Raw genomic sequence first — 24,755 nt, forward strand, 5'->3', positions numbered from 1 at the left:
TATGTAAATATGCGGTTTTTTCGACATTTTTTTCCACGCTTATTGATCTTTTTCAGATTCATTTCTTCAAGACACTTTTTGCGAGACACGGTGATTTGAACTTATAACTAAGAATCAATAAGTCTACGAATGAAACATCGGAAATGATAAATGAACGGTGGATTCAGTCCAGCATATGTCCTGACCCCTCTTAGACTACCGATTTAGGGTAAGGGGGCCACTCATTCTCACAGTTGGTACAAATTATGGGACTAACACCTTGTTTGTTTGCAGCTGACTTGGGGTCTGGGTCTGAGTCAACCCCTGACTCGCGCCGAGTCAGCAGTCAAACTGTTTGTTTTCTACTTTGAGTCAGATCTGACTCGACCTCTGACTCAGACCCGTTTGAGTCAGGTAACAAAATACCCCTGACTCATGGGACAAAATCACCGACTCACATATTTTTGAGTCATTCGAATCAGATCTGACTCAAAACAAACATATTAAGTCAGATCCAGATGAGTCAGGTGATTTCACTCAGATCCAGACGACTCAGATGAGTCAGGAGTAAACAAACAAGGTGTAAATTTGTGGTCAGTCTAGCATCACTGATGAAATATTAGTTTGTTCCCATACATGGGAATTAATCATGAAATAATTTTACTCAATTAATCTTGCATAGTTATGGGTTAATTATTTTTTATCCTTTTAAGTATGAGAAATTTGCTGGTTGGTCCACAAAATCTGTCTCGGGTTATCCTATAGTCCAACGGGAGAAATCATTTAACCGTTGGTCCTATAAACTTTTTGAAACACTAAATTACCAAGCTACCCATGAAAACAGTACATGTTAATTTTTAGTCGTCTTCCTTACTTTCATCTTCTATACTCCATTGGGAGAAATCAATTTCATCTTCTTTATTTTCACTCAAATCTGAAAATCTATGGTATGGTTTTAAGTTTCATCTTCTTTATTTTTCACGATCTCGGTTTTATCGTCTTTATTTTACTAAAAACTGAAAATCTAGGGCACGATTTTTAGTTCCATCTGAAAATCTAAGTCATAAAACCCAAATCAATCATCATCAAAGCAGAAGAAAATCAACGAGAATACCCTAGCACGATTTTGAGTTTTATTTTCTCTTTTATTCAACAAGATTTTTATGGATCTGATTTTGTGATTCGTTTTCTTGTTACTCCTCCACAAACAACAAAAAGGAAGAGAAACGTTAGTGCTCTCCTTCACCATTAATAACAAATGAAGAGAAACGTTGTTACTCCTTCACTAACAAAATGAAAGAAAGCAATTTTACCAAAAAAAGAGGTACATATCTAAAAATCACTTCTAATTTCCCTTCTAAAAGGAACAATACATATCAACATATATTATTGGATAGTTAGATTAGTGTTGATTTAACAGTACATATTAATAAGTATTATATACTAATGTTGACATGCATGAATGTACTGTTGGATAGTTAGATTAGTGTTGTGTGCATGATCTAACAATACATATTAGTATGTATTATGTTTTGATGTTGAATAAAAAGAAAAAAATATAAGACAATACATATTGACATGTGTTATTATGGAACAATATATATTGATATATATTAGGTGAAAAACATCTACTTGAATAAGAGTCGGTACATATCGAAATTTACTGATGGATACAAGTTACATATATATTAGGTACATTTTAATTTGTTATTTTTACTTTGATTTCTGATGAGATATTGTTGATTATGCGGGTAATATGAAGAATGCGAAAAAGAAGTAAAAAAACCCTGCAAAAACCACAAGGAGATTGTACCTATCTTGTTTTACGGGTTCGTGCGCTCTTGAAAGCATTAAAAGCGAAAAAAATGATGTTGGCCGATGTACAATAGCAAATGGATATGAGTAAGGGAAAAATGATTTGTATATTAAGTACATATCATTATATATTGTATAAACCACCCGGTTTTACAACATTGCTCGGTCTAACTCGCATGCGTTGCTATCTCAAGCATGTTTGTTAATATTAGTGATCAAAACTATATGTCTTGATTTCTAATTTACTTATGACTAAGTCTCGGTCTAGGATAATTAAGTGTAGTCGAGCTCCAGACTCCATGGCGATCATCTTACGAAGACGAAGAACTACTCGAGTAACCGGTGGAACTTCATCTGACTAAAAAGGTATGTGGAGACTTGAACTTATCTGTCACTCAAAAGTCTACTCTATCTCCTACTCTTGAGACAATAGTCGTATAAGTATGATAGTTTTCATACATACACATTTGATATTTCGAGCCGAGTTTACTCGCCTATCTTTTTTCTCGAAATATGTGTTGGTAAGCTTTTGCTTTAATCAATTTCATCTTTACCCGTGACGAAGGTTATGATGACGTTTCAATCTTGAAAATAGCTTTGATGACGATAGTCGTGAATAACGATTGTTATAACATTATAGAAGAATGTTTCAATGATTGAAATGTAGAGTTGAGATTACCAACTACGGATATAAGCATATATAGTGTGTTCGCACATTAGTGTATAAATCCATGTACCGGAAACCAAGTGTGTGCATACGGTATTGGTGAAGGAGACAGGTTGGGTACGCGTACGGGTACGCGTACCAGCGGAAGTTTTCAACCGAAAATTTATGCTGAGTTTGTAGTTTGCAAACTAGCAAACCAGTCACCTTAGGTACGCATACCCGTACGCGTACCCACGGAAGTTTCGAACCGAAAATTTCTGCTGGGTTTGTAAACTCAAAACCGGTAGCTAATCTACGCATACCCATATGCGTACCCAAGCTGGTTATTTTTCAAATCGGTAGTTCATGAACTTAAAAAAATAAATTATAAGGAATGCAATCTTTACAAACCGTGGGTATATTATTCATGAATTGATTCAAATGGATCAAACCGATTTTTTTTCAATTGTGTCTATCAATAAAGACTTAAGCAATTGATCAACTCTTCAACTAGTTCTTATGAGTCATTTGAACTAGTTATGAGAAAGATAAATACAGTTAATATGAAAGTGCTCATATGGCTAACCATTGGTTAACTATTTGTGACCAACTAAGTGTACACGTTTAGGTACGATTACTCAAACCTATATGAATACATTTCATTTGTGTATGACAAGCTAAGTTTCGATCTAACGGTTGACATATATTAGCTTGGTTAAATCAGCTTTTTCATCTAACGGTGAATATTGAATGCTTTGTTACCAAGGTAACTTGGATTGCAAACCCTTATTTGAAAACTATATAAAGGAGACATCTAGCAACTGGAAAAGCTAATCCCCACACCTCCTGTGTGATACTAGTTGGTTTTGCTAGAGTCGATTCTCCTTTAACCTTAGGTTTCTTCTCCAGACCCTGTAGGTTAACGACTGAAAGACTTCATTGGGATTGTGAAGACACACGAAACTACTTCTCTTGTAGTTGAGCAATCTGATCTTGCTATTTTCTATCGTACGAGTTCAATTGAATAATTGACTTGAGATTATATCTTCGATAGGGCCGGATAAAAAGAAATCACTAACATCTTCGTCTCATCGTTTGTGATTCCGCAATATCTAGTTTCGCTACCATACGATTTAGATTATTGTGAGGTGATTGATAATACTTGGTTTTTCTTCGGGAATACAAGTCCGGGTTATCAATTAGTTCCTGTTCACCTTGATTTATCAAAAGACGGAACAAAACTCATAGGTTTATCTGTGGGAGACAAATTTATCTATTATCATAGACTTTTCTGTGTGATACAGATTTGTTTATTAAAGTCTTCGATTTTGGGTCGTAGAAACTCTTAGTTGTGGGTGAGATCAGCTAAGGGAATCAAGTGCGTAGTATCCTGCTGGGATCAAAGACGTAAGGAGCGCAACTGTACCTTGAATCAGTGTGAGATTGATTAGGGTTCAACTACAGTCCAGAACGAAGTTAGTTTGTAGTAGGCTAGTGTCTGTAGCGGCTTAATACAGTGTGGAATTCAATCTGTACTAGGTCCCGGAGTTTTTCTGCATTTGCGGTCTCCTCGTTAACAAAATTCTGGTATCTGTGTTATTTCTATTTTGTATTATATTTTGTTATATAATTGAAATATCACAGGTTGTGCGATGTATCGATCAATTGTGAAATCCAACCTTTGGTTGTTGATTGGAAATTGATTGATCCTTGGATATTGGTCTTTGGTACCATCCAATTTTATATCTCTAGTATTTGATAAAGACTCGCAGATTTCCATTTGCTTGAGTAAAGATAAAATCAAGAGATTGAGATATTAACTTCTTGATATACTTTTTATTAAGATTGAGTCTCACTGTCTACTTGATTCTCTTAAAAGTATATTAGAGTTAGTCCATACATATTGCTAATCGAAATATTTGGTGAGGTTGTTGTAACCCCGCATTTTCACATAGTTTATGCTTGAATATCATCCTACAGTACATATTGATATTAACTTAGGAAAAATGTGATTTGTACATTGTTAATACCCAAAAATATCTCCTAGGTAAAACAATGTACTGCCAAAGTACTTTTTTTAGGTTCGAAAATCAAAATCGTAAAAGACGAGCTAGCCTAAACCAAGAAGTTGGCCGTTCACGTTTTGTTTCGGTTTAAAAGAGAGAAAATGGGTTGATCTTAGGGGAGGGAAAGCAAAGAAAGTTGAGGAAATCAGTGGTGATTGAACTGGGTGTGAGGTTACTAAGCTATGGAAAAAGAAGAGCTTGGGAATGATAAGCTTGTTTTGTCTTTTGAATAGACAAGATAGTCTATTTATAGTTTTAGGGAACACTCACTGTTTCCTCGTAAGTAGTGGAGGTTGTGGAGATATGTAGATAGTGGGATAATGGTGTGCTTACGCCTATGATGTTAGGAAGTTTCTGGAAACCGTAAACCATCATTCCATTACTTAGCCACTTCTTTTAACCACTCTCAACCGTTGCCACTACTTGTAACTTCCTTATCATGGGATGTTACCATGCCGCACGTTGTTCTAAACCACCAGACCAATACCCATGAATAATTCCCCCATGTAACATGTTTAGATTTCTCGTAGGAATTAGTTGAGTCAATATGAACTGTATCTAGTCTTATCCAGGTTGCCACGATATACTTGACTGGGTAATAGCCTAAGCTAGCTAGACTTTGTCGAAGTTGCATAACTTGAAGAGACAACTCGGCTCCAAGGTTATGTGTGACTAATAATGAGTTTGCCATAAGATGGAATTGTAATCAGATAACCATAATAATACACGTAGATAGCATAGTGCACCAAGTTAATAGCTAGCTAAGTCGTGATGCGGGACGCAACCTAGTCGATAACCAGCCGATTCAGCATGGACATGGGTGCTAGGCTTGGAGCAACGTAGCCGTGGCCATATAGATAGGCTAAACCGAGAGGCAAGGAGGTCGTAACTACTATCTAGGCAAGGGAATACTAGGTGGTCGTGGCACGGTCGTGGCTAGGAGACAACGTGGTCGTGTCTTGGCCATGGCTAGGCCGAGACAAGGAGGCTGTGGTCACTGCCTAGGCCAAGAGACTAGGAGGTCGTAGCTAGTTAGGCTAGGGACAATGTGGTCGTGGACACTGGATAGGACAAGCCAGGAGATATGGAGGTCGTGGGTACTAGCTTGTCCTGACCAAGAGACTATGAGGTCTTGGCCTGATGACTAGTTTAGGCTTGGACGGAAGGAAAGGTTGTCATGGCCACGGATAGGCTAGGCCTGAAAACAACGAGTCGTGGCCTGATGGCTAATCCAGGCCGAGACATGGCTAGGCCGGAAGGAAAGGTAGTCGTGGCCAAGGACATGCTATGACTGAAGACAAGGAGATCGTGGCCTGATGGATAACATAGTGCACCAAGTTAATATCTAACTAAATCGTGATGTGGGGCGCGACATAGTCGATAGCCAACCGAGTCGGCATGGACATGGGTGCTAGGCTTGGAGAAACTTTGTCGTGTCCATATGGCTAGGCTAGGCCGAGAGGCAAGGAGGTCGTAACTACTAGCTAGGCCATCCAAACTAGGTGTTCGTGGCTAGGAAACAAGGTGGATTTGTCTGATAGACACATTTTTGTGTCTAAATTGTACTCAATGTCTCTATTGTTAGTGCTCGATTTTTGTACTAATTTTGATGCTTTGTGTGTTTTTGGAGAAATACATTTGTGTGGAAAAAGATGCTCAAAAAGTGCTATTTGGACTCCCGGAGAAAAGTACTAAAGGCACCCTCAATTTGGATAATGGGCACCTCAGTTGGGCACCTGCTATTCACACCCCCAGTTTGGTTAGGGGGACACCATCTTCTACCTTTGAAATCTGTTTTTGGCGGGAAAATCTGATTTCAAAGAACCAGAATTAGGTTTGGCAGTTTGGACGAGAATGAAGGAGACTCAACGACTGGGAATTGTTGGGATGACTTGAATGGTGGTAACATGCGTGGTATGGTCGATTTCGTCAGCTATATTTGGCTAGATTCTCGGTGAGAAGAAAACAGGGGAGTGCGTAGTTGAGAAGAGTTTTTCACGGGATTGTACGTGTTTTCTGTGCATGGCGTAAGATGGATGTGTGTTTAACTACTTCTGGGACGTGTTTCAGACTAATTGGAGTGTGTCAGATGTGCAAAGACGCGTGAAGATTCAAAACATGGAAGAAATCTCTGTATCTTGCATGGGAATATTTTTTATTAACTTCCGGGAATTATTTGGAGTTATGAGAACATATTCTCGGTCAGAATGGGTATATATAGGCTGCTAGCACCACAGAGAGAGGGTGTCGAGAGTCTGGGGGGCTGAGGAGAGCCAGAGAAGAAGAAATTCGAGTTTTCCCAAACTCGGTTTCTGCTGCTGCTGATGATGATGAACATGAAGAACACGAAGAACGGACCTGCACCAGTAGTCGTTTTTCTATAGTAATAACGACTCACACCTGTGGGTCGTACATCAGGCAGACTTATTTGCTACAGCGTTTGCGACACAGCTGCAGCAGTCTTATTTTGTCACTGAGGGTCGTAGTTCTCTGGTTTGTAACAGATATAATTGTTACAAACCCGGTTTTATTGTATTTCTCATATTCTCATCATTTGTAAACCATTTTTGAGCATCAATGAAATTCTTTGAGAGGTTTTCCAACATGATGAGCGGCTAATTCTCTCGTAACCAAGGCAACGGATGAAGCTATTCACACATGAACAATGGGTAACTATTTCATTTTCTCTAATATTAATTATAATTCACTCAATCACTGCTTTTGCAGAGTTCTTAAAAGTTTACATAATTTTCTTCATTAGTTGTGATTCAATTAGATAGGTTATGCTTTGGTTAGATAATCTATGCTTAAGGGATACAATTAATTTTTGAGAATATGTTTGATTATTTGTGGATTAAGAAATAAAGGATTAAAAGGATAATTAGAGTTGTGAAATATTTGACATCATTCATGTGTAATAGTGGATTCTAGTGTCTTGGTTACCTCTCGCCCACTTTGTTAATATTTTTGTATATATATTTTTATTAAATCTAACATTTCCATTTCCTTCACAAGTCTGAAACGAATCCTATTTACTACAACCCCATCAAAAATCAAAAATTATAATCATTTTGGCGCCACCGACGCGGATTTGTGCTTAGGTAGAATTTTTAGTTTTTTTTTTATTTCATTTGTTCTTTTTACGTTTCTTTGGGTGTGTCTTTGTATTACAGGTTTGAAGTTGGAAACTAAAGACTTAGAATCAAAGCTTAAAGCCAAAAGAAAAGGAAAAAGACAAAGCAAAAAAAAGAAGAGCGAAAGAAAAAATTAAAAAAAAAAAAGAGAGAGAGAATTTATTTATTTATTTATTTTTAGAGACCTTCCATTTTTTGTAATTTTTTTTTTATTTCTTTTCTTTTGCACTTTATTTGGACTTTGGACTTGGACAATTTTTTTTTTAAACCCTAAGGAAGGGTACATTAAATATAAAACTGTTTGCAGGGAAGGACGACGATTACAATATCGTCTCGGCCCCTCGGGTTAGTACATGACATAGGAGTCGTGGCCCGAGTCGACTTCAACGGTTCATCTCCCGTCTGGAACGGGAGGTAAGAATTCTAAACACCCGTTAATCCCCTGTCAGCGGGTTTACTGGATAATTTTGTATGCCTATATGTTGAGGACCTGAAGTCAGATTTAATTTTCTAGTAAAGGGCAAGGCCTGGCCAAATCAAGATAAGGACTCAGATTTCATCACTGTTTCCTTCTTGCCCGCCTTAGGAACACGTAACCTACGCGAACCTAAGCCTAAAATTTTGACTAGAACGAGACCGATAGGGTAACGAGCTTAATAGGAAAGTCATTCGAGAAATATTGGTTACTCTTTTAAGCATACTTCGAAGTTCATGATGGTTTCTGTGAGTTGAATGCGTGACTGCGCCGCCTTGTAATGCGGTGAGGCCTTGGGTATCAAATCTCTACGCAGATTCCCTCGCCTCTATTCAACTTACTTTGACTCGGATTGGTTCCAAAGGGGTTTGCTCAAATTGTAACGAATTCCCTTTCGAAGGATTAGAAGCTGGTCTAGAAACAATCTAAGTGGAGCCATCATGCTTTTTGTTTGCTAGATAAAATAGGCTTGTTGTGGTCGAGTCAGCCGTCTTTGTGTTTGTTTAGAATTCCCTTGCAGTTAGGATGTCGAACTGGTACTATAATAGCCAATACAATGAGTATACGACTGAGCAGCTTAGACATTATCCTTTTTATGACCATAGTGTGAATAGTGATTGGGAACGCGAAACCTTTGAAGGTTATGGTCCATACCATTTTGAGCCCAATTACTATCCACATACCCACAGGTCATACGAGCAAAACAATCCTTCTATTTCTCTAGAAGAGTCTCTCAAGAGTTTCAATGAGTCAGCACAGAAGTTATTTATGAAAGATACTTATAATATTCTTCTCCCAGAAGAGTCCGTAGAGCGGTCAACTAAGATATCTCTAGAAGAGACCTTCAAGCAATTTACTAAGAATACAAATAGGATTGTGGAAAAACTTGCTCAGGATAGTCTTAATTTCCAGTGTAGTTTTCCCAATACCACCCTCAAAAATAAGGATAGTTTTTATTCACATAATCAAGATGACGAGGTTAGAATTGGTAACACTACTTGTTTTGATAAGGTTCGATCATTTTCATGTTATTATAGTGATGATTATGATGAGGAAAGTATTGATGAAGAACATGAAATATGTAGGCATAGTGATCAGGAATTGGTTACTCCAATTGAACTTTACAATGATAATATTATTTCTAGTTCAAATCCAAATAATTTTAATAATTATTCACCTATTCAAAAGGACGAGGATTTGACTAGAGATACCCTCGTTTTAGACGATGTAGTATTTCATGTTTACAAAGCCGATAATGATTTAGAGGAACAAGTTTATTCTGAGAATAATTTTTTAGAGTCTAGCGATTTAGAAACAATAGTCTTAGACGAAGAAGATGAACTCGTAGAGATGAGTGAGGATGAACCTGACTTAGAAGAATCAATTGACCATTTCCAGGAATCTGATGACCTAGAAATTAGGGAAGTTGTGACTAGTCTTTCTAGAGACACAGAAAACTCTAAGTTTGGGGGTGATTATCATTCTCCGTGTGCTTTAACTCTTAGAAAGTTCCCTCGTGTAGGACTTGACATTTATGCCTCAACCATATTACAAGATTATCTTCATACATGTTTTCCCGAACCTAATGATGTCCATAGAGAAGATCAGTTGTTAGAAACCCATCCTCTGGTTGATGTGGTTAACCCAGGCTATGATACCAAGATTGACTTTGTTTTCCCACCAAAAACTTTTCTTCCAATTGTGGGAACATATGATTTTCAGATGTGCCGGATATTAAGTTTTGAGACTAAACCTAATTACTTTAGGATATTAGGGTCGATACATTTTCTTAAGAATGACCATTATTATGGTCAACTTTGTGAGTCAAATCTAATTGACTTAGAGGATCCCCAATTATTCAGGTTGTTATTATGTGCTTCTAAATTTTTATTTGAGTTTTTACAGACTCTAGGACCTAATAATTCGGATCTCACTTTTGAGGAGTTGCAGCCTACAGAAATATATTTAGACCCTTTTATAGAACCTGAACCTGAACCACAATTAGATGTAGTTGTCTTAATCAGGAAACTAGCTAACGACATGCTAGTCTTGTTCATTTTCTTGGTTTACTGCAGTTTCCTTTGGTCAGCTTTATTTGGTTTTGAAGACCCGCAGTTATTCCGGCTACTGTTATACGGTTCGAGTTGACTAATACTTTCCTAAATCTGGCTGAAGACTTTAAACTTAGCACTTTTTGGGAGGTAACCCATGCTCATGCAACATGGTAATATCTTTCCTTAACTCTTTTCAAGTGGTAACAGTTTATCCTTGCTCATGCTTTTAATTTTATCTTTAGAACATCGAGGACAATGTTAGATTTAATTTTGGGGGTGGGGAAGAACTTTTTAGTTGCAATTTTGAAACTTCTAGCGTCACATGGTATCCGGTTAGCTAAGTTTACATACTTTTTCTCACCGAAAAGATAGAAATTGGAATGCTAGGGATAACAACCTTTTGAGACATTAGAGAAAAAGACATTGAGATCCTTGAAATTCAGGAGAGAACTTGTTCCTTTTAGAGGGTAACCGTGATGGACCTAACCATACATGATGGAAAGGCAAGTAGGTCAGGAAATGCCAGAAAGACAAAGCAACCTCACAATGTAGTCTTAGTTACTGGATTGCGACTCTCTCTCAGTAGAAACTTATCATCATCAATAAGCGGAGCGACATCAAAATCTATGAAGAAAGTTGAAGACGTTTTAGGTTTAGAAGCAACAATAGAAAAGAATGATTCAAAAATCAAAGTTGAAGTTATAAGAGCAAATGATATAAGTTGTTAGAATCCATGATACCAAGACATCACAAGTTGCGAAGATCCAAGTTTTGAAAGTCCTTCTCTCATGGCCATGTAAATTGTTGTCTTGTAATTTTTGTTTCAAAAAAAAAAAATGAAAATCATTACGTTCTTTTTGTTCTATGATTATTTTATTTTTAATAAGGCCATAGGGAAGTAGAAATTTTTAAGTCAAGCAAGAAATCGAAGAGAAGAGTTAATTGTCAAGGTTCTATGAGGTTCGATAGTTTATCATCAACAGTTGAAGCCCGAAGAAGACGTTGTTTCTACTGAGCACTATGAGAGAGTCGAAGAAAGATACATTTGGTTGCTTTGTTAGTCCGCTTTCAATCTGGCACAAGATATTTCTAGCACTGGTTTAACTCATCACACGTAATTAGTCCAGCTGTGTAGCAGATGTCCCTCTCATCTTTATCTCTCTCCTAATCTTATCCAGCTGTAAAGCAGCGGACGCATCTTACAATGTTTATCTATCTGTGTAGCGGATATCTCTTTATCTAGCAGTCTTGCGGATGTGTCTCCCTTTTCTTCAGTCAGCTTTAGAGCTGACACCTTTAATTTCTCTGGCATTCTAGTTACTTGCAGATAGGTTGAGAATATGTATGTCCTCATAGCTCTTTGGATACTTGTGACCAATTAGAAGTAATGGTTTTGTGGGCACACCTCTAGTAAACCCTCCCGATATTAACTCGGTTTTATTTTTTTATTAGTTTTGCTCGAGGACTAGCAAACAATAAGTTTGGAGGTATTTGATTGACGCATTTTTGTGTCTAAATTATACTCAATGTCTCTATTGTTAGTGCTCGATTTTTGTACTAATTTTGATGCTTTGTGAGTTTGTAGGTGTTTTTGGAGAAATACACTTGTGTGGAAAAAGTTGCTCAAAAAGTGCTATTTGGACTCCCGGAGAAAAGTATTAAAGGCACCCTCAATTTGGATAAGGGGCACCTCAGTTGGGCACCTGCTATTCGCACCCCCAGTTTGGTTAGGTGGACACCATCTTCTACCTTTCAAATCTGTTTTTGGCGGGAAAATCTGATTTCAAAGAACCAGAATTAGGTTTGGCAGTTTGGACGAGAATGAAGGAGACTCAACGACTGGGAATTGTTGGGATGACTTGAATGGTGGTAACATGCGTGGTATGGTCGATTTCGTCAGCTATATTTGGCTAGATTCTCGGTGAGAAGAAAACAGGGGAGTGCGTAGTTGAGAAGAGTTTTTCACGGGATTGTACGTGTTTTCTGTGCATGGCGTAAGATGGATGTGTGTTTAACTACTTCTGGGACGTGTTTCAGACTAATTGGAGTGTATCAGATGTGCAAAGACGCGTGAAGATTCAAAACATGGAAGAAATCTCTGTATCTTGCATGGGAATATTTTTTATTAACTTCCGGGAATTATTTGGAGTTATGAGAACATATTCTCGGTCAGAATGGGTATATATAGGCTGCTAGCACCACAGAGAGAGGGTGTCGAGAGTCTGGGGGGCTGAGGAGAGCCAGAGAAGAAGAAATTCGAGTTTTCCCAAACTCGGTTTCTGCTGCTGCTGCTGATGATGAACATGAAGAACACGAAGAACGGACCTGCACCAACAGTCGTTTTTCTACAGTAATAACGACTCACACCTGTGGGTCATACATCAGGCAGACTTATTTGCTACAGCGTTTGCGACACAGCTGCAACAGTCTTATTTTGTCACTGAGGGTCGTAGTTCTCTGGTTTGTAACAAATACAATTGTTACAAACCCGGTTTTATTGTATTTCTCATATTCTCATCATTTGTAAACCATTTTTGAGCATCAATGAAATTATTTGAGAGGTTTTCCAACATGATGAGCGGCTAATTCTCTCGTAACCAAGGCAATGGATGAAGCTATTCACACATGAACAATGGGTAACTATTTCATTTTCTCTAATATTTAATTATAATTTACTCAATCACTGCTTTTGCAGAGTTCTTAAAAGTTTACATAATTTTCTTCATTAGTTGTCATTCAATTAGATAGGTTATGCTTTGGTTAGATAATCTATGCTTAAGGGATACAATTAATTTTTGAGAATATGTTTGACTATTTGTGGATTAAGAAATAAAGGATTAAAAGGATAATTAGAGTTGTGAAATATTTGACATCATTCATGTGTAATAATGGATTCTAGTGTCTTGGTTACCTCTTGCCCACTTTGTTAATATTTTTGTATATATATTTTTATTAAATCTAAAAATTTCATTTCCTTCACAAGTCTGAAACGAATCCTATTTACTACAACCCCATCAAAAATCAAAAATTATAATCAATGTCCTGGCCATGGCTAGGCCAGGCCGAGAGATATGGAGGCTGTTAGAGCATTGCTCGGTCGAACTCGCATGTTTGCTATCTCAAGCATGTTTGTCAATGTTAGTGATCAAAACTATAAGTCTTGATTTCTAGCCTATATAGCTAAAGGTCTCGGACTAGGATAGAAAGTGTAGTTGAGCTTAAGACTCCATGGTAATCATCATACAAGAAGAAGGACTACTCAAAGAACTGGTGGAACTTCATCGACTAAAAGGTATGTGGAGACTTGAACTTATATGTCACTCAAAAGTATATTTACTCTATCTCTTATTCTTGAGACAAAAGTCGTTTTGATATATAGACTTTAACTCGCCTATCTATTTCTCGAAATATGTGTTGGTAAGCTTTCGCTTTAGCCAAATTCATCTTTACATAGTGACGAATGTCATGTTATGTTTCAATCACTTTGGAAATTTTTCTGACGAAAAATGGTTTATGAATAACGACTATGTAACGTCCTCTGAGAATCTTTCAATGATTGAAACGAGAGTTTAGATTACATAAACATTGGTAGGATATAAGCATTGTTGTGGAAACACATATATGTATAAGTCCTTATTCCTTGAACCAAAGTTTGCGAACTTTGTTGATCAAGAGAAACGGAATGTGGCGTGAGCCAAGTCCGCGAACTGGCAGAAGTTCTCGACCCGAGAATTTCTGATGGAGTTTGTGAACTCCATCCGTGAGCTTAAGTCCGCGAACCCAGTCCCGCGAACTTGAGTAGGTTATATCTAAAATCGGTTGTTCTTGAACTCATGTTTATATAAACTAAGGAATGCTTTTGAAAACCGTGGCTACAAAGTTCATGAACTGATTAGAGTGAATCAAACCATTTTTGCTTCGATTGTGTCTTGTGTAGTTACATATGATCTAACCAATTGAACAACTCTCTAACTAGTTCATTTGAGTCATTTGAACTAGTTATGGTGAATAAGAATATGGTGGATATGAAAGTAATCATATGGCTAACCATTTGGTTAACTATTGTTGAACCAACAAATGTTAATGTTTTGGAACGGTTACATAAACCCAAAATTGGACATTTCATTTGTGTGTAATAAGCTAAGGTTTCGATCCAACGGTTGAGAAATATTAGCTTGAATCTAATCAGGTTTTCATCTAACAGTGAATATTGAATGCTTTATTACCAAGCTAACATTGATTGCAAACCCTGATTTGATAGACTAAATAAGGGAGAACTCTAGCAATTGGGAGACCTAATCCCCACACCTTAAGTGTGATACTAGTTTCATAAGATAGAGTCGATTCTCCTTTAACCTTTGATTTCTTCTTCTAAACCAGTTTAACGACTTAAAGACTTCATTGGGATTGTGAAGCCAGATCGATACTACTTTTCTTATAGTTGTGTGATCTGATCTTACTGTTTCTATCATTTTTAGGAGAATTGTAATAATTGGCTTGAGATTTATATCTCCGAGGCAAGATATAAAAGTAATCACAAACACTTCGTCTCATCGTTTGTGATTCCACAATATCTTTTTTCGCTGCGTCGATTAAGATTATTGTGAGGTGATTGATAATACTAGGCTGTTTTTCGGGAATATAAGTCCGGTTTATCAATTGGTTCCTGTTCACCTTGATTTATCAAAAGACAGAACAAAACTCGTAGGTATATTCGTGGGAGACGGATTTATCTATTACCGTAGACTTTTCTGTGTGATACATATTTGTTTATTAAAGTCTTCGACTTTGGGTTGTAGCAACTCTTAGTTGTGGGTGAGATCAGCTAAGGGAATCAAGTACATAGCATCCTGCTGGGATCAGAGGCGTAGGAGCATAATTGTACCTTGGATCAGTGTGAGATTGATTGGGGTTCAACTACAGTCCAGACCGAATTTAGTTTGGAGTAGGCTAGTGTCTGTAGCGGCTTAATACAGTGTGTGTTCAATCTGGACTAGGTCTCGGGGTTTTTCTGCATTTGCGGTTTCCTCGTTAACAAAATTTTGGTGTCTGTGTTATTTCTTTTCCGCATTATATTTTGTTATATAATTGAAATATCACAGTTTGTGCGTTGTTCAATCAATTAGAATATCCGGCCTTTTGGTTGTTGATTTAAATTGATTGACACTTGTATATTGGTCTTTGGTACCATCCAAGTTATCTCTCTTTGATAAAGACTCGCAGATTTCTATTTGCTTAAGTAAAGATCAAATCGAGAGATTGAGATATAATCTCTTTGATATACTTTTTATCTAGATTGAGTCTGAATTCTCTAGAAAGTATATTGAAGTTTGTCCATACAGATTGCTAAGCGGAATACTGGGTGTGGTTGTTGTACCCCCGTTTTTTCAGAGGCCATGACTACTAGCTTGGCTAAGCCAAGATACTAGGAGGCCGTAGCTAGTTAGGCTAGGGACAATGTGGTCGTGGCCACTGGGTAGGCCAAGCCAGGAGATAGGGAGGTCGTGGCCACTAGATTGGCCATGCCAAGAGACTAGGAGGCCGTGGCCTGATGGCTAGTCTAGTCTAGGCCGGAAGGAAAGGTGGTCGTGGCCACGGATAGGCTAGGACTGAATAGAAGGAGGATGTGTCCTGATGACTAGTCTAGGCAGAGACATGGCTAGGACAGAAGGAAATGTAGTCGTGGCAAAGGACAGGCTAGGCCTGAAGACAAGGAGGTCGTGGCCTGATGGCTAGGTTAAGCCAAGATAAAATATAGTCGTGGCCAAAGTCATGGCAGGATGACAAATAAGGAGTTCGTGGCCTAGCTAGATAGGGAATTGGTGGCCACAACCTGGATAAATAGGAAATTGGTGGTCGTGGATAGTTTATGAGACCCAACCAGATTATCCTGGCTATGGAGTGCGGCCATGTCGGCGCTGGCACTTCGTTTGTAGCATACGAAACATATTCGAGGAATTCAGCCGTGGAAGTTCTGCGACTCGAAGTAACATTCCAAATATTATGCTTCTCGTAATTCAGAATAGCGTAGTAACTTATTCTGAATATTTATATATTGTACCATCAGTATATACTGATTAATACATCACAATTTGAATGGCCGTGTATAAGATAATGAGAGTTCAGCCAAGTAAAGCTCTAAAATCTTGCAGGAATATTCAAGGCCAGTATAGCCATTAGATGGATACGCAACGTCAATTCTCTTGCGGAATACAATGTAGAAATACGAATCTATAATTCTGATGTCGGGTCAAGCATTTATACATATTTACAAACATATATAGAATACCGAGAGTTCATCTGGGTGAAGCCCTAGTACATATATAATTATAGATATGTCTCTGATGTAGGTTCACATGCAATTTTTACAAGTTTTTCCCTTGTCAAAAAGGCCACCATTAACATGCATGCACTACACATCATTATGTATTGTATTGTAAAGAAAAGAGTTATTCTATAATGTTGTCTCTGGTTTGTATGGTTTGGTATTGTCATTCATTATTAATACACCTTTGGTCTTTCTATTCATAAATTCGAGTCTGGATATTATGTTTGTTTACTCATTGGTGAAAATGATTTGAGTGTACATGTTTCCTCTTGGATATTTTTCTGGACAGGTAGATAAACATACATAATTTAAAACTGTAGTACTTAATGTTGGACTGTTATCCCTTCCAGTTTATTCTAAATAGGAAAAAAAAAGTTCAACGAAATTCCAAACTGAAAAGACTTCCCATTTATATAAACAAAATGTTATAGATTCGACTCCTCTACAAGATGAAGGAATACTCAGACACTATAGTACGAGGAGTATAATCTCCATGTTCAGAATTGTATAATTTCATCTAGATAGAAAATCAATATAAATCATTGCCATTATCCTCTGCCTTCCTTTTTCCAACTGCATATTTTGTATAATCCTGTAATAGATATCGATATGTATTGCGCAGTCCATATTGATATGTGCTAAGATCAGACTCTTTAAGTTGATGAGATGATTCCTGCATGTCAACTTTGATGCTCGCTAGTCTGCTTAACCTCAATGACTTTTTTGTTGCATCCCCAGAGGCTATAGCTGCAACTTTTGTTTCTTTGTTGAATCTGATGTTTTTCTCAAAATCGACCTTAGATTGCTTCTTTCCATCCAACTCCTTCCTTAGAACTATCAACTGCCAAAGGTAAATCAAAACTATCACTACGAATAAATACGAATTGAGAAATTACTACAAGCAAATATGTACTGTGAAATCAATATAAAATACAAGTAAATATGTACTTCAAAATCGGTACACAAAAATACTAGTTTAGTACACATTATATTTGGTCCATATCCCATGCACATTTTTGAACATCTAACAGTCAATTTAAACTAAATATATATACTAGTTTAGTGGATATGAATATGTAATGGATAAATGTCAGATTACTTAACTTAAAAATAAAAATCCATTAGTGGCTAGTCACTCACATCAAAGTTCTTAAAAATTAGACTAACTAAACTGCGAAAGGTTTGTTTGCTGCTGAGTCCAGGAGTTAAACATTGATTGAAACCCCAATACATATTAATATGTACTGATTGAAACTCTAGTGCATATCGATATATGCGAGTGAAACCCAATGCAAGAAAACATCAGAATACTTTTCTACTCAAGACAAAATACATAAAAAAAAAAATTTAACTATAAATACACACAGTCCTCCGTTTGAAGAATTAAATAAGCATAAACTGGTACTTTGACCTTACTATAAGTCCCAAAACCATAGGTCGCGATGTCTAAAAGAGGTGATTACATTTACACTCTCAGCAGCATTGAAAATAATAATTACATTATCAATCGTCCGATCAATTTTGCAAGAAAATAATATGACTTAAAAGATAAAAGTTAAGCATATAAAAATGACAAAACAGAAGATAAAGATTAAACCTACAACACAAATAAGAAATTGTAACTCAAATTTTCAAAAATCATCTTACCTACCACATCGAGGACAAGCAAAATGATCTTATATGGGAATTATCTACACTAAACTGTAGCAAAGGTTAATCTTCTAATTTCACCATTTTAATTTATTTTTCTTCTGTTGGTTCTCTTTTTCTTTTTGCAATTAGAAACCGCATTAGGCCCTAATTTTACCGTATTATAAGCATTAATTCGCAAAGTTTTATAAGGAAATGGATCTTGTACAATACAACATATTATAAAATTGGAATCTGGTAAATTTCTAAAGAGATCCAAAATGAAGAAAAAACAGTGCATATATATATATATGTTATTAAAAAAAGAACTGAAAACCCATTACATATTGATACATACTGAATGAAAATACAGTACATATTGATACGTACCAAGTGAAAAACCCAGTACATATTGATACTACTGAATGAAAACACATTACATATTCATATGTACCTTCCTACTGCCATCTATCCACATCGAACTTGACTACTGAAGTACTAGGAAACGAATCAAAAGAAAACCTGAGAACCATTATAAGAATACTAATTAATTATTGCATCAAAAAACTGCTTTCACTTCCTGGAAAACACAAGTTACAAATATATCTATAATAAATGTACTGTGTGATACATATATAACGTTTAAAAAACCTAGTTACAGTATGAATCAACAAGACAATATGCAAGCCAAAAGAATTAACTCATACCCGTGAACAATCTACTGACATGGCAAACTTGCCGACGAGGCTCAAAATACAAGACAAGATGCAAGCCAAAAGAATCAATAAGACACAAAGAATATGACTACTATCAATACCATGTAGATCATAAAAGAATGTCACCAAGCTGATATATTCCGGGAGAAAACATGTGGACTTAGAACAAAAAATGTACCGAATTAGACGGTACATCAAAAAATATACCAGTCAGGTATTTGACTGCTACAACAATCCAATCTTAATATATATATCAATCTAATTCAACATTACAAAGTTAATAAAAATATAACCTAATTTTTATATCGAAATCAGAAGATGAACTAAAAGATCTAGTTCTATCACCGTTAGATAAAGCGAGAAATCATCGCCTTTAATAATCACCACTTAAACCTTAGAATGTAAAATTAGAGATGAATAAAACGAAGATTCATCATTGTTGTTTCTTATGGTTCTTAATTTGTAGAGAGTCTCTGGTTTTCATCCATCAGTCGTCATCGCTATAGCTTTCCAATTGATGAAGCACGAAATGAAGACGAAACGAAGAAATAAATTAGATCCGACTTTGAAGTATGTGTTAGGCATTTAGAAAATATTCTTTATAACTTCCACACGTGTTCTGGATCACCAAGTACATATTTTGGTCCATAAACATGTTTTTGGACCAGCGATTAAAATTAGTTGAACAGGTGGACCACTCAATAAGCGGGTCCTCTAAATAGGATTTACCAGTAATTTATAGTTTAAGGATTATTATTTATCATTTTTTCCCAGACCTTCACGAGTTGAATAATTTCATGAAAAGTCGTCATGGACCTATGGTCTACATAAATTATATCAGGATGACTTAGATGAGTCGACATGGTCAATAAATTTGAATTATGACTACTAAGATGGTTGATTTCATATTATAATTTATTTCAAAATTTGCAAGAGGTCTCATTGTCGATAAATTATTACCTTGATGGTCTATGAATTTGAACCGTGGCGACTTTTCCTGGTCAATTTATACATGTTTCAATTTTTAAAAGAGACGATATGGTAAAATTTAGCACGATTTATAAAGGGTGATACCATTGTATGTAAGACAAACGAGTGTTAAAAAGATCTTAATTGTTTGACCACTGACATGGTATCATCCCTGCTAATAATGGTACTCCCTTTATAAATCCTGAAATTTAGAACAATGACAATTATAATGGGAAGTCGTACAATCTCATTTCTGTTTCAAACTCGGCAAGAGTCGTCGCGGTTGAAATTTAAGACCATGATAATTTAAGATAGCCCATCTCTAAAAAAAAAGAGCAAGTTTATGTTTAGTTGACTCTCGCCGTCTTCTTTTGACTGGGGTGATTAGGGTTTGACTTTTTCTTTCTTTCTTAGAGTCTCGTCGGTTTTCATGGCACCACCGCCTGGTGGTGCTGCTGGATTTTTCAGTGAAGGGTTTAACCCTCTTCCATCTTCTCCCATGGTGGTAGAGGGGTATGTTTAGGGAGTGAATTCAATTTCTTTGGTAAAAGAGGGTGTTATGGAGGAGTTTCTGCCTCTTTTGAGTGGAAAGGAGCGTCAATCTAGAGGTTTCTCCGATTCGATCAAACTCTAGAGCGATTTCAAACTCATGGGATGAGATGGCTTCTAAAGCTAGATATGGTCACTCGATGAGAAATGAGGAGCATATTTCATATCGTGCTCCACAAATATTTAATGGTAACAAGGTTTTTGTTGCTAGTCTTTCTGATTTTTCAGAGGATATTAAACAATTTGAGAATTTGGTTGTGGGTGCTTTTGTTGGTCATCGATTACCTTTCTATTTTGTGAAGGATTCTTTGATGAGGATATGGCGTTTGAAGAGTGAGGTTCATATATATGACTTTACATAGTGATTCTACATTTGTATTTTAGTTTAATTCTTATGAGGATAGGAAAGCAGTTCTTGAGCAAGGACATGTTTATATTGCTAGTAGACTATTTATGATTTTTCCTTGGTCTCTTCCAGTGGAGAAAATGGTAGAGGATTTGAAAACTATCCCAGTTTGGTTTACTCTCAAGAAAATTCTTATGTTCATGTGGAATCATAAGAGGATTGTCATGATTGCTAGTTATTTAGGCATTCCTTAAATGGCTGATAAGAAGACTCTTGAGAGGCCTAGAATGAATTTTGCTAGAGTGTGTGTGGAGATAGATACTTCTTATGACTTTCCTAGTCAGATTCGAGTGGTTATTAATGGAGTTGAGGCTTTTAGTTTTACATTTGAGTGCTCCTCCCAAGTGTAATGGGTGTAAAACATTTGGTCATTTAGATTCAAAGTGTCCTTTTGTTCAACATGTTGAGGTTGATAAGAAGAAGGTGCATTATGGTCCTAAAGCTCGGAGAAGTGAATGGGTTGTGAAAACGAATAAGAAGGATAAAGGAGTTGTTATTGGCTCTGGGCATAACCAAGTTCTTATTTAAGAGGTTATGGATGAACAAGTAGTGGAGAAGAGAGATATTGCTGAGGTAGAAATGACTACCCCTCTTAAGAGATGGTGCCAAAGTCTAGGAAGAGACTTTTTGATGAGATTGGGATTGATTTTGTGGTTAGTAAATTAAGTGGTGACAAGGGAGGTTTAACTGTGATTCCTACAAGAAATGCCTTTGATGTTTTCATGGATGTTACTATGGCTATTGATGATGTAGTAAAGAAGAATAAGAAATCTGGGGTTTATTATTCTTCAACTGAGAATATGAATTCTAACTTGGAGTCTCAAGGCCAAAAATATTTCTCTGTAATAGGGGAAGTAGTGTTAGAGGACACTACACAAACAAGAATCATTCTCCTGTGAAGAGCATTCATCATAAGGGTGCAGATTTGAAGAATTATGCTAGAGGTAGAAAACCAAAAACTCTAGTAATTAATGATGTATAATTTAGGCTGATGGAACATAAGAAGGATTAATGACCCTCTTAAATAATTAGAATCCAGTTCTTTAGTTAGGATTAATAATTTGTCTATTTTGGGCATTGTTGAGACTCATGTGCAATGTCAGAATAAAGAGAGAGATAAGTAGGGCCATTAGTCCTGATTGGAAGTTTGTAGATAATTACATCAATAGTAACTCTGGGAGGGTTTGGGTTGGGTGAAACCTTGTGGAGGTAAATATCTCCATTCTTTTTCCTTCTGACCAAGTTTTATTTATTGAAGTTCTTACTTGTAGGAATTTGAAGTTTGTAGTAGGTTTTCCCATGGAAGCAATGGTGCATCCATTAGGCAGCAATTGTGGAATGATGTGCATAATATTACTTCTTATATTAGTTTACCTTTTATGTTGCTGGGGGACTTCAACTCTATTCTGTTTCCTCATGAGAAGGATGGTGGTACTATTTTTCCTCAAAACTATCTAGATTTTTGGAATTATACTCAGGATTGCCATTTATTTGATCTTGCTTATTCTGTATGTTTTTATACTTGGACAAATGGTCATACTGATGATAGTAGGATTTTGTCAAAATTGGATAGAGTTCTTGTTAACTTGGATTGGGTGAGTAGGTTCTCTTACTTTAAAGTTGTCTTTCTTGAGGCTGGAATTTCTGATCATTCTCTCATGATGGTTTCTATTTATGAAAATCGTCACCATGACCCTCCTCCTTTTAAATTTTATAATTTCATGACTGAGGAATCTGATTTTCTAGAGTTGGTTAGGAGTGTTTGGGAAGAACCTGTTAGGGGAATCCCATGTTTGTTTTTGTCACAAAATTGAAGAAGGCCAAAGTAAGAATTATCTTATGGAAGAATGAAAGATTTAAAAATATCCTTTCTCAAGTGGAGTGTGCAAAGATTGAGTTTAAGGCCATACAATAACACATTCAACAACACCTTCTTTGTGTGGAGTCTGCTCAGAAGGAGAAGATTATGTTATAATCGCTCGATATGAAGAATCGGTGGCCAAGCAAAATCTAGAGTTAAATGGATGTATCTTGGGGATTCCAATTCTCATTTTTTTTCCACAACTCTTTAAAGGAAACATACTCCAGGAACAATATCCTCACCCTTTTATCTAGAGATAATGTTTTGCTTCGGGATGATGATGATGATATTTCCTTGGAATGTATTGACTTCTACTCAACCTTGTTTGATGATTCTTCTAGATTTTTTTGTTGAGGACCCTGTTTTTTTCTATTCTATTCAGTTTGATAGTATTCTCAGTGAGGAGGATAAGTTAATCTGTCTAGACCTGTTACAAGGGATGAAGTGGTGGTTGCTCTGTCGTCTATTGACTCTAATAAGGCACCGGGGTCGGATGATTTTTCTAACTGGTTCTTTAAGTTATGTTGGAGTATCTTGGGTGATGACTTCACTACGGTTGTTCAGAACTTCTTTGAACATGCTAAGTTGCTTAAGGATGTAAATAACATGTTTCTCACTCTAGTTGCTAAAAAGGATAATCCTAATTCTTTTATGGAGTATAAACCTATAGCTTGTTGCAATATTTTATATAAATGTATCACTAAGATTACTTCTCTGCGAGTGAAGCATGTTCTGGGTAGTCTGATTAGTGCCAATCAATCGACTTTTGTCTTGGGTAGGTTTATTCAGGATACAGTGTTGGTAGCTCATGAGTTGTTAATGAACTATCATAGAAATGCATGGACCCATAAATGTGCTCTCAATGGGGCCTGATAATGTTAGTTGGAGAGATGTGCTCATTGCTTTACAAAAATTTTGGTTTCCTGATATTTTTATTGAATGGAGTAGGTGTTGTATTATGTCTTCTCGGTTTTCCATTATGATCAATGGGGCCCCTTATGATTTTTTTGGGCTAAGAGAGGGTTGAGAGATGGTTTCCCTTTATCTCCCTATATTTTTGTTGGTGATGGAGATTTTCAGTGTATGTATAAACAAGAAAGAGAGAGTGGTGAGTTTGGATTTCATCCCTACTTCAACCCCCTGGGTGTCAGAGTGTATACAACTTATTGCTCATGACATATCTGTTGATGATAATCCTTTCTCTAGGATTTTTCTTCATATGTGGAATGTCACTTGTCTTTTCCAACTGAAAGTGGAACTCAGATGTACTTGGTTAAGACCTGAAGGGGACACTTTGATGACAGATAGTTCTCTAAGGGATACTTTGGGAGGGTTTGGTGCTATTATTAGAGATGGACCCGAGATTTGTCTTATTATTGTTGCTAAGTCTAGCATGATCATAAGTTACAGGGGGTTGAAACAGGGATGTTGGCTACTATACACATGTGTTTTAAAGGAGTTCATTTTGGCTTGGATTCTATGGCTGTTGTCATTTTGCTGAACAATGAATACCCTGATCCTCCTTGGAATGTGAGGCCTATTTGGAGGCATATTGTTAAATTGCGAAAGCAATTTGACTGGATAGGGAGTGAGCACATTTATCGTGATACTAACAGAGCTGCTGACTGGTTTGTTGGGATCCTTCTTCAAATTTTGAGATCCTTGACTGGGAGCAATTAGGGGTAGAGTTTGGTGGTATTCTTACTGATGATAGTAGTTAGAAGGTTTACTTTCGGCTTAATTTGTTACTTCCTAAACTGTTCTAGGTTGTTTTTGTTTTTTGTTTTTGGTTTTCTTTCTTTGTTGGGTTAGAGGTCCTTAATTCTGCTGAATGTGTCAAAAAAAATTTTAAAAAAAAAGATAGCTCATCTCCATAGCCTTGTCATATACAAACAAATATTTAAAAGAATCATCATGATCAATAATTTATCAACCGATTGTCGCACTTTTTATATGAACAGTAAAATAAATAATAATATATATTAAATAAAAGCATAATTGAAAATATCAACCAAAAATTTTAAACAAAATTTTTAAAATAAACATTTGAAATAAATGTATAAATAAAATGACACATGTCACAATCTTAGGAGTTAGGGTAATGTGGTCTTTTTGTAGCATTAGAAAC

This window comes from Papaver somniferum, chromosome 3 (assembly GCF_003573695.1).
Source record: "Papaver somniferum cultivar HN1 chromosome 3, ASM357369v1, whole genome shotgun sequence".
NCBI lineage: Eukaryota > Viridiplantae > Streptophyta > Magnoliopsida > Ranunculales > Papaveraceae > Papaver > Papaver somniferum.